This window comes from Dunckerocampus dactyliophorus, chromosome 6, assembly GCF_027744805.1.
Source record: "Dunckerocampus dactyliophorus isolate RoL2022-P2 chromosome 6, RoL_Ddac_1.1, whole genome shotgun sequence".
Taxonomy (NCBI): domain Eukaryota; kingdom Metazoa; phylum Chordata; class Actinopteri; order Syngnathiformes; family Syngnathidae; genus Dunckerocampus; species Dunckerocampus dactyliophorus.
Window position 1 is genome coordinate 5,538,743 of NC_072824.1, and position 12,945 is coordinate 5,551,687.

General features: G+C 42.4%; 1 protein-coding gene across 4 annotated transcripts in view; it reads right to left on the reverse strand.

The window, feature by feature from the left end:
* Window positions 1-12,945, reverse strand: part of LOC129183375 (protein phosphatase 1 regulatory subunit 29-like) — a 182,184-nt gene that overhangs the window by 93,784 nt on the left and 75,455 nt on the right. For all 4 annotated transcript variants that reach the window (XM_054780527.1, XM_054780524.1, XM_054780526.1 and 1 more), the window contains exon 3: window positions 386-453. The gene's annotated coding sequence lies outside the window, so the exon portion shown is untranslated. The remainder of the gene's footprint in view (window positions 1-385; window positions 454-12,945) is intronic.

Here is a 12,945-nt window from a genome sequence, read left to right on the forward strand (position 1 = left end):
AAATGTTAAAAGAAAAAAGTTTTATTCTGATGACAATTTTTTAAATAAATTTTTTAAAAACTTTTTTTAAAAGAGCCGCAAAAATGAGAACGCAGTAATTATACAAGAATAAAGTCTAAATATTAAGACAAGTTGCAATCTAACACGGAATTTGAATTTGTTTGAGGAAAGGTTACAATATAATGGGAATAAAGTCCAAATATGATGGGAATAAAGTGATAATATTACAAGAAAAATATTTACAAAGATTATTTTCTTTAGAGAAAACAGGAAAGGGCAAAGTTGATAGTAGTGCACTTTAGGTTCATCCTGAAATTTCACCCATACAACATTTTTGAATTTTTGTGAGTAGTGTATGAGTATTAATACATTATTTGGATCTTACCTTGGACTTGTGCAGCTCAACGATGATGCATGTGTCAGCGCTACCTGGCTGCAGGAAGTAACAAGCACCTGCAGCAGAAAGCAGATGAAAATCAGACTGTAGTTGAAATATTTTTTATGACTAGCAAGAAAAAGCTGCAGACTTTATGTTGGAGTGCCTTACGAGTATTTATGACTCTTCGGTGGCAATGTAGCAAGTGAGGGCAAAGACGGTCTTGAGTGGTGGTCCCGGGATCGTCGTACAAGTAGAACTCTGAGAGGTGTTTTTGTGTGTGTGTGTGAGAAAATGCCACATTTTGACAGTTTTTCTTTGCCTTGAATGCACTCAAAAGTGATTGACTAGCAAGATGTCCAAGCTGAAAGCTTCCACTGCACACAATGTGATGCATTTGATGTTCCCTCACACAAAGACGCTGCTTTATTTGCTTATTTATTTGGCCTTGTTAAAGCAAGCATCTTTATGGCCCGACTCTGGCCCGCTGCCTGAATGCCAACTGGCAGACTTTTAGCGATATGTCAGCAAGTCGTTAAGCTAATGACGGACACACACATAGCATACATTCCACTAATGAAATGTTGCTCTTAACTTAGAAGTATGTGGTTTATCAATGTGCACAAACACAGTAAGCATGTCCCAAATCCAGGACAAAAGACTTTCATAAGCTCATTCATAAGCGGCCTTCTATCTTTCATGCTGCGTTCAAGAATACTGGGAAGTCTGATATTTCCAACCTCGCACTATATAAAGTGCATTGGAACTCAAAATGCACTCTGCAAGCTGTCACCATGTGGGGCATGTTGAGTGCAGTACTGAATGATTCTGATTGGGATGCACTTTTGCACGCCAAAGGCTAAGTGTAAGTATGGAAGTGTGCAAATTGAAAACCAGGCAAAGAGACCGCAAGCATCTCCACACTCAAATATGACAACAACCCCATCAGGTGATGTCAATTCTCAATCCCCTGCTGTACTTGCAGCGGCTTTAACATTGGGCGGACGTGCGCTTGTATATCAAACCCACTTAGCGTTGGAGTAACAAGACAGACAATGTGATTGAATTGGACCTCTCCCTTTAGTGCCAAAATGTCAAAGCGGGCCCGTCGACAGGTTAACAAAGCACTGTCTAATAAACGAGTGACTCATGAGTCCATCGTTCGACCTTTTGTTTCCTGCAGCTGGCGCTCAAACACGCAGCCTGCCGGCGCTTCACGTGCCGGGCTCATGTGAGCTGACAGGAACACGATGACACACGGCAGGAAGGAGCGATGTGGGCAGCAAGTTAGGAAGGTTTTGTGTCATTTTATTTATTGAAAGAACCTGCTAGCTTACCTCAACTATTTTCCAGCACGAATGCAAATATAACAATAAGGCCATCCCTCGCCACTTCACAGTTCGAACATCACGCCCTCACTCCAAATTATCACTGTTTTATGGTTGAATACAGCCTCTTATTAGTAAAAAAAAAAAAAACATAAATATTTAGGCACATTTTGTGTATTCCCCAGCATCACTTCCTGTCCACAAGTTCGGAACACACACACAAGCGCCAATCTTATTTATGTCTTAAATGGCTTATTTTCTCTCATTAAATCTACTATATGGGGTAATAGGAGTTTTCTGTGCTCTCACTATGAAAATATTCCATTTATAAATAAAGAATCCTACTTTGTTGAAAACAACTCATCACGGTTGGTTCTGGAACCAGTTAATTGCGATAAACAAGGGATTACTGTATGCAATTTACTGAAACCAGTACATTTCACCAAGAAAACACTTTATCATAATTCAAAAGCAGAGAAATGTTGCCTTTTTTACTGAATCGGCACTCACGGGTACTCATCTCCGTTAAGTCATTTACTTTCTCGCTCCTGCTACCGCTTGCTAAATTCAAAAAGTAAAGCAGTTAACCAGGCAACACATTGGGTCCTTGACTCAGATCAGCTCTCCTTTCCCCTTCCTGGATCACAATCTCAACAAAACAAACGATTCACTCACTGCCCGCGAGTTTCACTGACTCACTTGTGCACAACAAAGACTAGAGTTTAATTGACTTACGAGCTGATAAAAACTCACGTTTCTGACTCATGAGTGCTTGACAAAGACTGAATTTCCCCTGACTCGCGTGTGCTCGACGAAGACTCATGTTTCACTGACTCACAGGTTGACAGACACTTGAGTTTCACAGACTCGCAGGTCCTCGACAAAGACTCGAGTTTCACTGACTCGCAGGTTGACGAACACTTCACTTTCACTGACTCATGGATGCTCAAGGAAGACTCAAGTTTCACACTGACTCATGGGTGCTCAACCAAGACTTAAATTTCATTGACTCACGAGTTGACAAACACTTGAGTATCACTGACTCATAGGTGCTCAAGACTCAAGTTTCACTGATGCACAGGTCAACAAGCACTTGAGTTTCACTGACTCATCAGTGCTCAACAAAGACTCGAGTTCCACTGACTTATGGGTGCTTGGAGAAGACTTGAGTTTCACTGACTTATGGATACTCAAGGCAGACTCGAGTTTCCCTGACTCCCAAGTGCTTGACAACGGCTTGATAACCACTGACTCTTGGCTTTTGGAACACATGACTTTCACTGACTCACAGGTTGACAAACACTTAAGTTTCACTGACTCATGGGTGCCTGGCGAAGACTCGAGTTTCACTGACTCACGGTTGCTCACCAAAGACTCGAGTTTCACTGACTCATAAGTTGACAAACACTTGAGTTTCACTGACTCATTGGTGCTCGACAAAGACTCAAGTTTCACTGACTCACAGGTTGACCAACACTTGTTTCACTGACTTATGGGTGCTAGGAGAAGACCTGAGTTTCACTGACTTATGGATAGTCAAGGCAGACTCGAGTTTCCCTGACTCCCAGGTGCTTGACAAAGGTTCAATATTCACTGACTCTTGGCTTGAGGAACACATGACTTTCACTGACTCACAGGTTGACATTTTCACTGACTCGCAGTTTCACTGACTCACGGTTGCTCACCAAACACTCGAGTTTCACTGACTCGCGGCTGGACAAACACTTGATTTTCACTGACTCCTGGGTGCTCAACAAAGACTCGAGGGCTACTGACTCACAGGTGAAACTTGTTACGCATGTGCGAGATTCTGCGCATGCGCTCTGTGACGGGTGACTAGAGTGAATTGAGTACCTGATTCACCTCAGTGAGTGACTCATAAGAAGTCGAGTCAGCAAAAGGACTCAAGTTTCCCATCATTATAATGCTGCGCTAGCCTTGTTGTTTGAATGTCACAGCAGTCATGCTGACATATTCCAAAAGTAAATGTTCAGATTTGGAAAAAACTTTCTTCAAAGGACAGTAATGTAAATAGAAATAATCTGTTCCAGGGTCAAACTGTGACCATCGTCATTTTTTAAAAAGTACATCAGGAGGTTGCCTACAGCCACAGCTGTTCATGCCAGTGATTTTTGACCTGGCACTAATTGGATCTTTTTTTCCTTTGTAGACCACACACATAACTACAGGACGCCTTCTCCAAAAAGTGTACATTGTGTCTTGTAACATGTCAGGTATGCATGGTTGGTATGTTCTTATTTTATAATCATAGATTGTTGACATACAACAGGGTTGTAACGTTAGTGGTGCTGATGCGTCAGAACCTCAAAAGCAACAATGAACATTTAGCAGAAGGATTGAATAGAAAAAACAACACAAACTTTCCCAAACAAATAAAATTGAGACTTGAGGCTTTGGTTCTTTTATCAGTCAGTCTGTGTAATTCGTCCATTAGGATTTAATCCCAGTAATTCCAACCATTGTCGCAGGTGGATGCTTTCCTTCCGCTTTTCCCAAACAAAAAGATAAGAAGTTGGTTAGCGCCTCATCTCTCCGATCAAACTCTCTCCCAGCTACTAAAGTGAACAATCAAGATTTTAGTCAGATAGCGTCTCCCCGGCTTTTATCGTCCCGAGATCAATCTTTGATTAGCGTCCCGGAGCTTGTTGTTGTTCTAATAGGAGCCGGAATTCATTTGCAGAGAGAGACCCCAGCAGGTTGACTGGCTGAGGATGCGAGAGGACGGTCTGCTGGGACAAAAGATGGAGGCGGACGGTGACAAAAGAAGAAGCAAACATGGCAAGAGTTCAACGAAGATCAGATTGGGAAAAGAAAGAGCAGATGCTGCGACTGTTGCCATGCAATCTTACACATGAAAGATCGCTTGATGAGATGTGTCTGGAAAGCCTCCACCTACCAGCTGCGTCTCTTTCCTGCTTCCTGCTTCAGTGTCTCTTTTAGGCCTCTCAGGTTCACTCTGACTGGATCCAGTTTGCTTTAATGAAGTGAGTGTGTGATGAAAGAATCAAACCAAATAAGGACATAATGAACTGCTCCATACTACCGCAACCTGCACGGGGGCACATGTGGCACCTTGTGTGGGTGTTCAAGTCCAGAGGTCACACGGGACAAGACTACAGTAAAGAAAAAGCAGCAGAGCATACATTTGGTCCAGTTCATGCTTACCCATTAACCACTGTAGCGAACTTTGGTGTCGGTGCAGGTTAAATTGGCAGCCGGTGTTGAAACGGTTTGGCCCGTTAACTAACTCTACCCCAGTTTTTCCAAGGGTTATGCATCCAATCAAGAAACAACAGGAAATTAGTCCCTGTCACAATATGCATGAATCAGCACAAATCAAGAACCAGCCGTAATGAAAAAGTTTCAAAATTCGTGTCACATTCGGGAGAGGATTTGAAATTGGTAACTTGACTCCTTTTTTTCTTGGCGTATGAAGTGATGTGAATCAGGCGATGCTTTACAGTGATGTTTCAGCGGCAGCTGGCTGCAATTTGTTTTTTCGAATGCGAATGTTTGGAATGCTGTTGGAATACCGTACGAATATTGAGAATGCAGAGTGCAGTTAGAATACCTTTCGAATGCCGTTCCATATTTTTCCGCTTCGAATCCACCTCATAAGTTGTTAGCATGCACAAAACATTCAGGCCGGCCACAAGAATGCACTCAGAATGCAGCCATAATTTTTAGAACGCACTTCAATATTTTCATTCTGACGGGATTCTGTCGCATTCGTTCGCCAGTGACGTTTCCGATATCAAGTTCTTTGACGTCAGCAGAAATCACAGACCAGGAGATGGTTACATTTTTCATTTCCTTTTTTGGAGGTCGGCACAACATGACACCACTCCAGTGACGCACTTTAAAAACAGAGGTAACCCAGCCCCTACCTCATTAGGCGGTTGCGGTTCACCACTCAGTCCAGCAAGCTTTTGGATACGAAGCTGAGCAAAACCCAAACCCAAAAAACACCAGTTCGGCACCCCCATGTAACCTTGATAATGGAAAACAAAAGCTCTAAAAACCTACTCCGAACCAGCTCTGAGCCAAACATAGTGGAAACGGGTTATTAGTGTTTGCACTTGTCACATTTGGTTCAGTTAAAAGCAGGGGAGCCCAAACTACTTCCCCCAAGGGTTTTTTGATATTTTAAATTTTTAAACAGGCTAAAACCAGTCCACCGTAGATACATGAAGAAGTTCTATATTTAAAGGCAACCTGTCAGACTTCCATCTATGTTTAAAATGTTATGCTCTTGTTCTACATGATGTGGACGTGCCTTATGATGAGGTTGGTGTGTTTTTATGTTATCCCTGGTTTCATTATTAAGCCGCTCCTAAATCTCGTGAACGGGTAGGAGAAGTTCATGAGATTTCAACGAGATCTTTTGATTTTCTCATGGCACAACTTTAGGAAATCCGCTGCTGACCTACCTCATGGTGACTGCTCCTCTGCGCTCGCAGCTTCACGTACAGCTGTTTCATGAACAAAGCACAATTCTCCAATAAGCATCTAATTATAAGCAATTCTTTGTTACTGTTTGCTGATAACCTAACCCTGGTCAACACCAAATAAGCCGACCTCAACCCAGCTCTTTACGGTCTTGTTCAGCTCGTTTGGGTTTGAGATGATCTCCTTCGCAGTTGAACTGCACCATCACTCAGTGTTTGCATTAACCGAATCCAACCTGAGCGTGATCACAGCCTAAACGTGTCAGTGCTACAATACACACAAGCTCTAAATTCCATAATCCACTTATGTCGTTGTGAAAAGTATCATAGCAAAGACTCACAAAGGCCTTAACAGATGTCTTTAGATTTGGTCGCATTATATCTGACATGTAAACAGAACAGAAATCATGTTGACGTCTTTGTTGTTTCCTTATCTTAATCCACTTGTTAATCCACCACATTCTACCCGACTTTACGCTTTGTATCAAACCAGCGTAAATGCTCCAAGTAGTGCCTCTATTCAGTTAACCACAGTCTCCAACAGTTGTCATGTGCGTGGTCTGTAAAGGTAAACTGCTGAGGTCTCTAATTTGCCAGGGAGCAGCTGTATCTAGCTCTGCATGCGTTTTAAGGTGTTGGTATGTGTGCTCAGCTGTAGTCATTAATGCTGCCTGAGCAGCTATTACAACATTGGTTTTGTTAACGTGGAGGTGTCAGGTGACAACAACAACAGCTCAGACAAAAAGCAGGTTGGGACACGGCACATTAGCGAAACTCCAGACAGGAGGCACAGCATGCCCAGCCACGGTTGATTCATCCGACAACCCCTCACAGCTTTAGAGAGAGGCCGCTAGTCTCCATAGGAGCTTCTGATCAGAACCCCCTCTCCCTCCGTCTCTTCTGGACTCAATGAGGCAGCAGTTAAAACTCTTTCTGGGTGGTCAATCAGAGAATTGGTGTCATCACATAAAGAACTCTCCGAGATCATAAACGCTGCAGCATCTGTTTCCATACTGATTGAAAATATTGGAAAGGCATTGCTGTGCAGGTCAGAGGTTAATGACAACTGCACCCGGCTGACCAATAAGACAAATAACATCGACAATGGGTAAGCAACAATAAAAGCCAGCGGAGCTCATCCACAAAGACCCAATAAGAATGAATCGGGTACACAGGGAGTTGTATAGAGAAGAAGATGCTACACATCAACGACGATCATCACAACATGACATCTACTGAACATGCAAAGAGAGCCACAGTAGGTCACGACAGCCTAAACAGTTAAAAAACATCAAGTCCACATCTCAAATTTGTGTTATTTGGAGGGGTGTGATCAGAACGTGACAAGATTTCTCGCTCAGAAGAAAACTGTCTTGCGATAATAAATAAATTTATCAGACGATAAATGAAAAATGAACTGGATGAATTTGTCGGCCTCAGTATATTGTGTGTCTGTTTTGCTCATTAGTGACAAAGGAAGCAAACAAGCTAAAAAGTTGACCAGCATCATGGTTTCTCACTAAGTTGACTCACGAGAAAACGCTGCCCCTTTGCACTTCGGCGGTGGACTGCACGACACACGCTCAACTCCGACGCAGAACTTTGAAAGGCTCATGGCGCCGTTAGAAAGACAAAAGAGCCGCCTGCGCCTCCGGAGCCGTTGTTTGCAGACCCCTGACCTAGATGCTTTATGGAACAACGGCGTTCCATAGAGTGAGACCTCTTCTCAGTCATTCAGTCGCTCTGTCTTTGTGGGGGGAGGCGGAGCCGCTGGCATACACACACAGTGCAGCAAGGGATCATCGTGAGGAGCAATGCAAGGTATACTAGTAGAAAAGTAAAATACAAATATAAGGCATTCAGAAGACACATTCAAAGGCTTTGTGATGATATATAGTATTCTACAATGGTTACAAGGTGTCAGTGTTTCTACTTCACAACAGGGACAATATTCCCTAACATGGGCTACTGTTGCGGCCTTAACCCACGCCAAGTTAAAACTCACTTCCTGTTCGACCCCCCTCCACTCCCCTAGCATTGGAACCCATTTACAGCAACACACACAAGCACAAGTCTTATTTATCTCTTAAATTACTTATTTTCTCTTATCACGTCTACTATATTGTGTAATATGAGTGTAAAGGTGACTATAGGGGTGTTATTTCATGTTTAGCGGGCTCTAATAATGTTAAAAAACATATTTAGAAGCTAACAGGTTTTCTATGCGCTAACTATGAAACTATTCCATTTATAAATAAGGGGTCCTAATAATCCTAAACAATTCACTAATCACATTAACCATTATAAACGAGGGATTACTATATACAGTGTTCCCTCGTTTATTGTGGGGGATAGGTTCCCAAAAAAGCCCACAATAAGTGAAATCCGCAAAGTAGCCAACTTCATATTTTTTTCCATTGATTATATATGTTTTAAGGCTGTAAAACCCCTCACCATACACTTTTCTCAGCCATTGAATAACATTTTTTCACATTTCTCTCTTGGTTAAACACTCTCAAAAAAGTTCAAAACTCCGTTTGAACTTTAATGATCAACCCACACCCACCTACACGCTAATTAAAAAAAAGAAGCACAAAAAAAATCTGCAAAACAGCGAATGTGCAAAAGGTGAGCCACGATTGAGTGAATGAACACTATATAACATTTTGTTGATCAGTTGGGTCGGGGTGAAAGGTCAGCAAGTGTGTTTTTAGAAAATACCTCTATCTGTATTGTCAAGGCATTAGATAGCAGAGGTACCAGAGGTAAAGGGTCACATTAGCATGTTTTTAAGAACAATTCAGCAGATGCTGCTCATTGCTAATCATTGTCGGCATGACTGGAGGCCAAATGAAGTTACCAAAACGTAGAGGTACTTTACAAGCACAGATGGTGAGGCTAAGAGAGGTCATATTGAAGCAGTTGGAGATGAGGAACATTCTTTGACTCTGTGGATCAGTCACATCAGCTACCATCTTCCCTCCTCAGTGCATCTGGATGCTTGGGCCGGGACGCCAAAATGATGTGTTACTTTGGTAAGAGCAGATGGATTTGGATGCTTTGGGTGAATGAAGAGCAGCCGTGCTCCAATGGGAAAAAAAAACACAAGTTGGACACTGTGAGATTTGAACCGACACATTAACCTGCCGACATCTGCTTGTGCTTGGATCAGCACAAAAGACAAGGAGAAAAAAGCCACCTCTGCGTCGTAAAGCATCCCGTTATACTCTCCTTAATTAATGGCAGCAAAGCTTTGGCGATGTGCAACAAATAGCCGGAGATGGCGAGCCAGAGAAGAGTAGAAGAGGAGAGGAATACTTCCTGTCCAGGTTTTTTGGAGACTGCGGAATCAGGTCAACCCCCATCATGAGAGATGACAGCCTAATATGACAGCCCAAAGGATGAAAAATGCAAAAGTGGATAGAAAATTCATTTTATAGGTTCCTTTCAAAGCAACAACATTAGGAACATCAAGAGGGACGTCTGCAGTGATGAAACAGACCCTGACGTGGGGCTCAAGGTCAAAGGAGGCCACGTTCAAACTGCATGTGTTAGGGTTTTTAGCAGATGACACACCTTGCATGCAGGTGACGCACAGATAAAGAACAAAGCGATGACTCAAACCAAAAAAGTCCTGGAGGCTTCCAGACCAAGTGTGCCCTGAGGCACATGATAATGTGGTTGTTGTTCTTGTTCTTCACCTGAGCCACTTTTAAAAAACATCATTCAAGCCGAATGACATTAAAGTCTTTGACTGCACTTCCTTGTTTCAACCGGCTTTTCTGTCCTGATCAGTATTTAGACTCTTTTATTGTGTAAGGAGGCACATCGTGGGAAAAGAGAAACAAGGAGAGGAAAACTAGGCTGAAGAATTTGGGGGATTGGTTGAAAAACATGTTCACCGTCAAGCAAACGTGCAAGTCTTTGAGCATTTATCTAATGGTTATATAGTAATCCCGCGTTTATCGTGGTTAATTGGTTGCAGAACTGACCTTTGACCTTCCAAATACACTTGTTAACATTATTAGAGCCCTCTAAACATAAAATAACACCCCTGTAGTCGCTTTTACGCACGTGTATAATAGATAGATAGATAGATAGAACCTTTTAACTTATTATTATACACTAAATCCCCAACCAACGAACACAATTGGTTCCAGACGACCGTCCTTATGTTGAATTGTTCTTAAGTAGGGGAAAAGGTAAAATTACCAATGATATAGGTACTACATGTATGTGTATACATATACAGTATATGCGTATGTATCTAAATATGAGTTTGGATGTAGTAGTAATATTAAACGAGGATAATTAATGAAAAAAACAATAATAAAAATGATATAATAATACGTAATGATAAATGTTATTTACCTTTAAAGAGGAGTGGTCGAGCATACGTCGTTGTGGTGGAGGAGGAGGAGATATTGAAAAAAAGGACAAATCGTCGTCGTTAGACTCTTCTAAAAGAGGTAGTGTTCTGTGGGTGGTGTAGAATTAAGCAGGCCTATTAACTCTTCATAAACTTTAATCACACGCTCTGTCCGGGTTGTATCATACAGCTACAATTTAGCTTTCCATTTAGCTTTCTCTCCCTAGTGTCTCTTGGTCCCATTAGCAGTGTCACAGTGCCCTCTACTGGTCAAGCATGTAGCAGTATAAATAATGTAGTTAATGTACTAAAAGGCAAAATATATGAAAAAATAGACCAGTCGGCTTGTGTTCGTATCTCCGAAAGTTCGCATGTCGGATGTTCGTAAGTTGGGGACTTAGTGTACATGTATTATTATTTATTATGCCGGTTGTAATTTATTTTACAGTGATTATAAAGCTTGACTCTGATTGTACCACATTGTTATATTGCCTTATCATTTACCTATGTATTTAAAATTGGCAACGAGAACAAATGGAACCCAGGGAGTGAACTAAAGTATTGTATTTGATGTGAAATGGAAAGGGGGTAGGATTAAATAAGCCTCGCTTCTTCCTGCTCCTTTTTGGACATGTAGAACTGTGAATTGTACAATGTGATGTATTAAATGTAACTTGTAAGCACGTTCAAAATAAATGAAACCATTACATGTATGCCAGCATGTTCTACAAAGCATTTTGACCACAACCCATGGGGGGCGCCACTAATGTCAGTTAGATGTGAAAACATGAGGACACTGCAAAGTGTAACTCTTCTACTCCTGAAGTGAACAGGAACACAAAAGACTGAAAATGTGTCAAAAGATGCACCCCTATTGTGTTGCCTGTGTTTTTCTGACAAATATACCACATGGTGGCGCTGTTATTAAATCCCAAAGTCCCCAGGACGAACTGACACGAAATTTCTCACACGGCTCAACACGCTCTACAAAACAAGTCTCTGTAACTTTAGGTCGTTTAGCCAAATCACCAGGAAATTTGGTACACACCTTTAGGGGACTGACAAGCACATGTGTGTCAAATTTGAGCATGATTGGTTAAAGAAAATGGCCGCCATCAAGCAAGGACACCTAACTAATTGCCTACAATTCATTGACCATTCGTATCTGCATTGCACGTATGCTGGCATGAAGATTACATTGTTGTCAATATTTAAATTGTCTAAATTGTCTGACAAAAAAAAACATGCATGTTAAATTTGTTGAAAGCCCTGAATGTGTACAATGCCAATGTCAAAACAACAATGCTGGGTTCACGGAAGACTCTGGGTTAATTCTTCGGAAAGACATTTACATTTTAGGTTTTCATGCGCCCCAGTTTTCACATGCTTCTGTCCACCAGAGTCTTGGCCCCCAAAACCAACACAAGAGTCCAATGAACCCCATTCATTCGGAAAGGAGAGAAGCAGTGGACCAAACTAGCTCCTTGTGAATCAAGCCCACTGGATGCAGCCTGGGACTGGGAAATCCAGGTTGATTTTGGTCAAAAACTCACCTTCCCACCTGAAACCGCAGCAACTAACCTGCACCCAGACCTGGTCCTCTGGTCTAAATCCTGCCGGCAGGTCTTCATTATTGAGCTGACAGTCCCCTGGTAGGAGGCCATAGACAAAGCTAATGAAAGGGAGAAACTGCGATACGTCAACCGGGCAACTGACACACAGAACTGGGGCTGGAATACAAAGGTTTGCCCAGTGGAGGTGAGCTATACAGGCTTTGTAGCAAGATCCATCATAAGGCTCCAAAAGGAGGTCAGCATCAGAGGGAAGGCCCAACAAAAAAACGTAAAGAAAGTCACCAATGTGGCAGAAAGAAGCAGTCACTGGCTGTGGCCAAAGGAGTTTAGGGCCCCAGCACGACACACGCCCAGGCCTGAACAGCCTGGGGTGGGCCAGCCTCGGGGGATGGTGTCTTGTGAGAGAAGGTCGAAACACCTAATGAGTCTGAGGTACACAAATGACGACGTGTCGCGCTGGTGGCACTTGCCAATCTCGAATCCAAACTCATCCGCAGAACTTAGTTATCGGAACAAACTTTTTGCCCTGTACTGTAACCGTCCGTGAAATTAAGTGCCCGGAAAAAGCACACTGGTTTTTGCCTGACCTTTTCTAACAAACTAAATAGTCTGTCAAAGCCTCGATTGTCTTCCACGTCAAACACACGTACTGTACGCTGGGTTTACAAAACCATAACATAAACGTCATTCTCAATATTTTTTAGATCAAGGAGGCAAACCACGGGCTGCACGGTGGCCTAGTGGTTAGCATGTTGGCCATACAGTCAGGAGATGGGGAAGATATAGGTTTGAATCTCTGTGTGGAGTTGGCATGTTCTCCCCCCGTCAG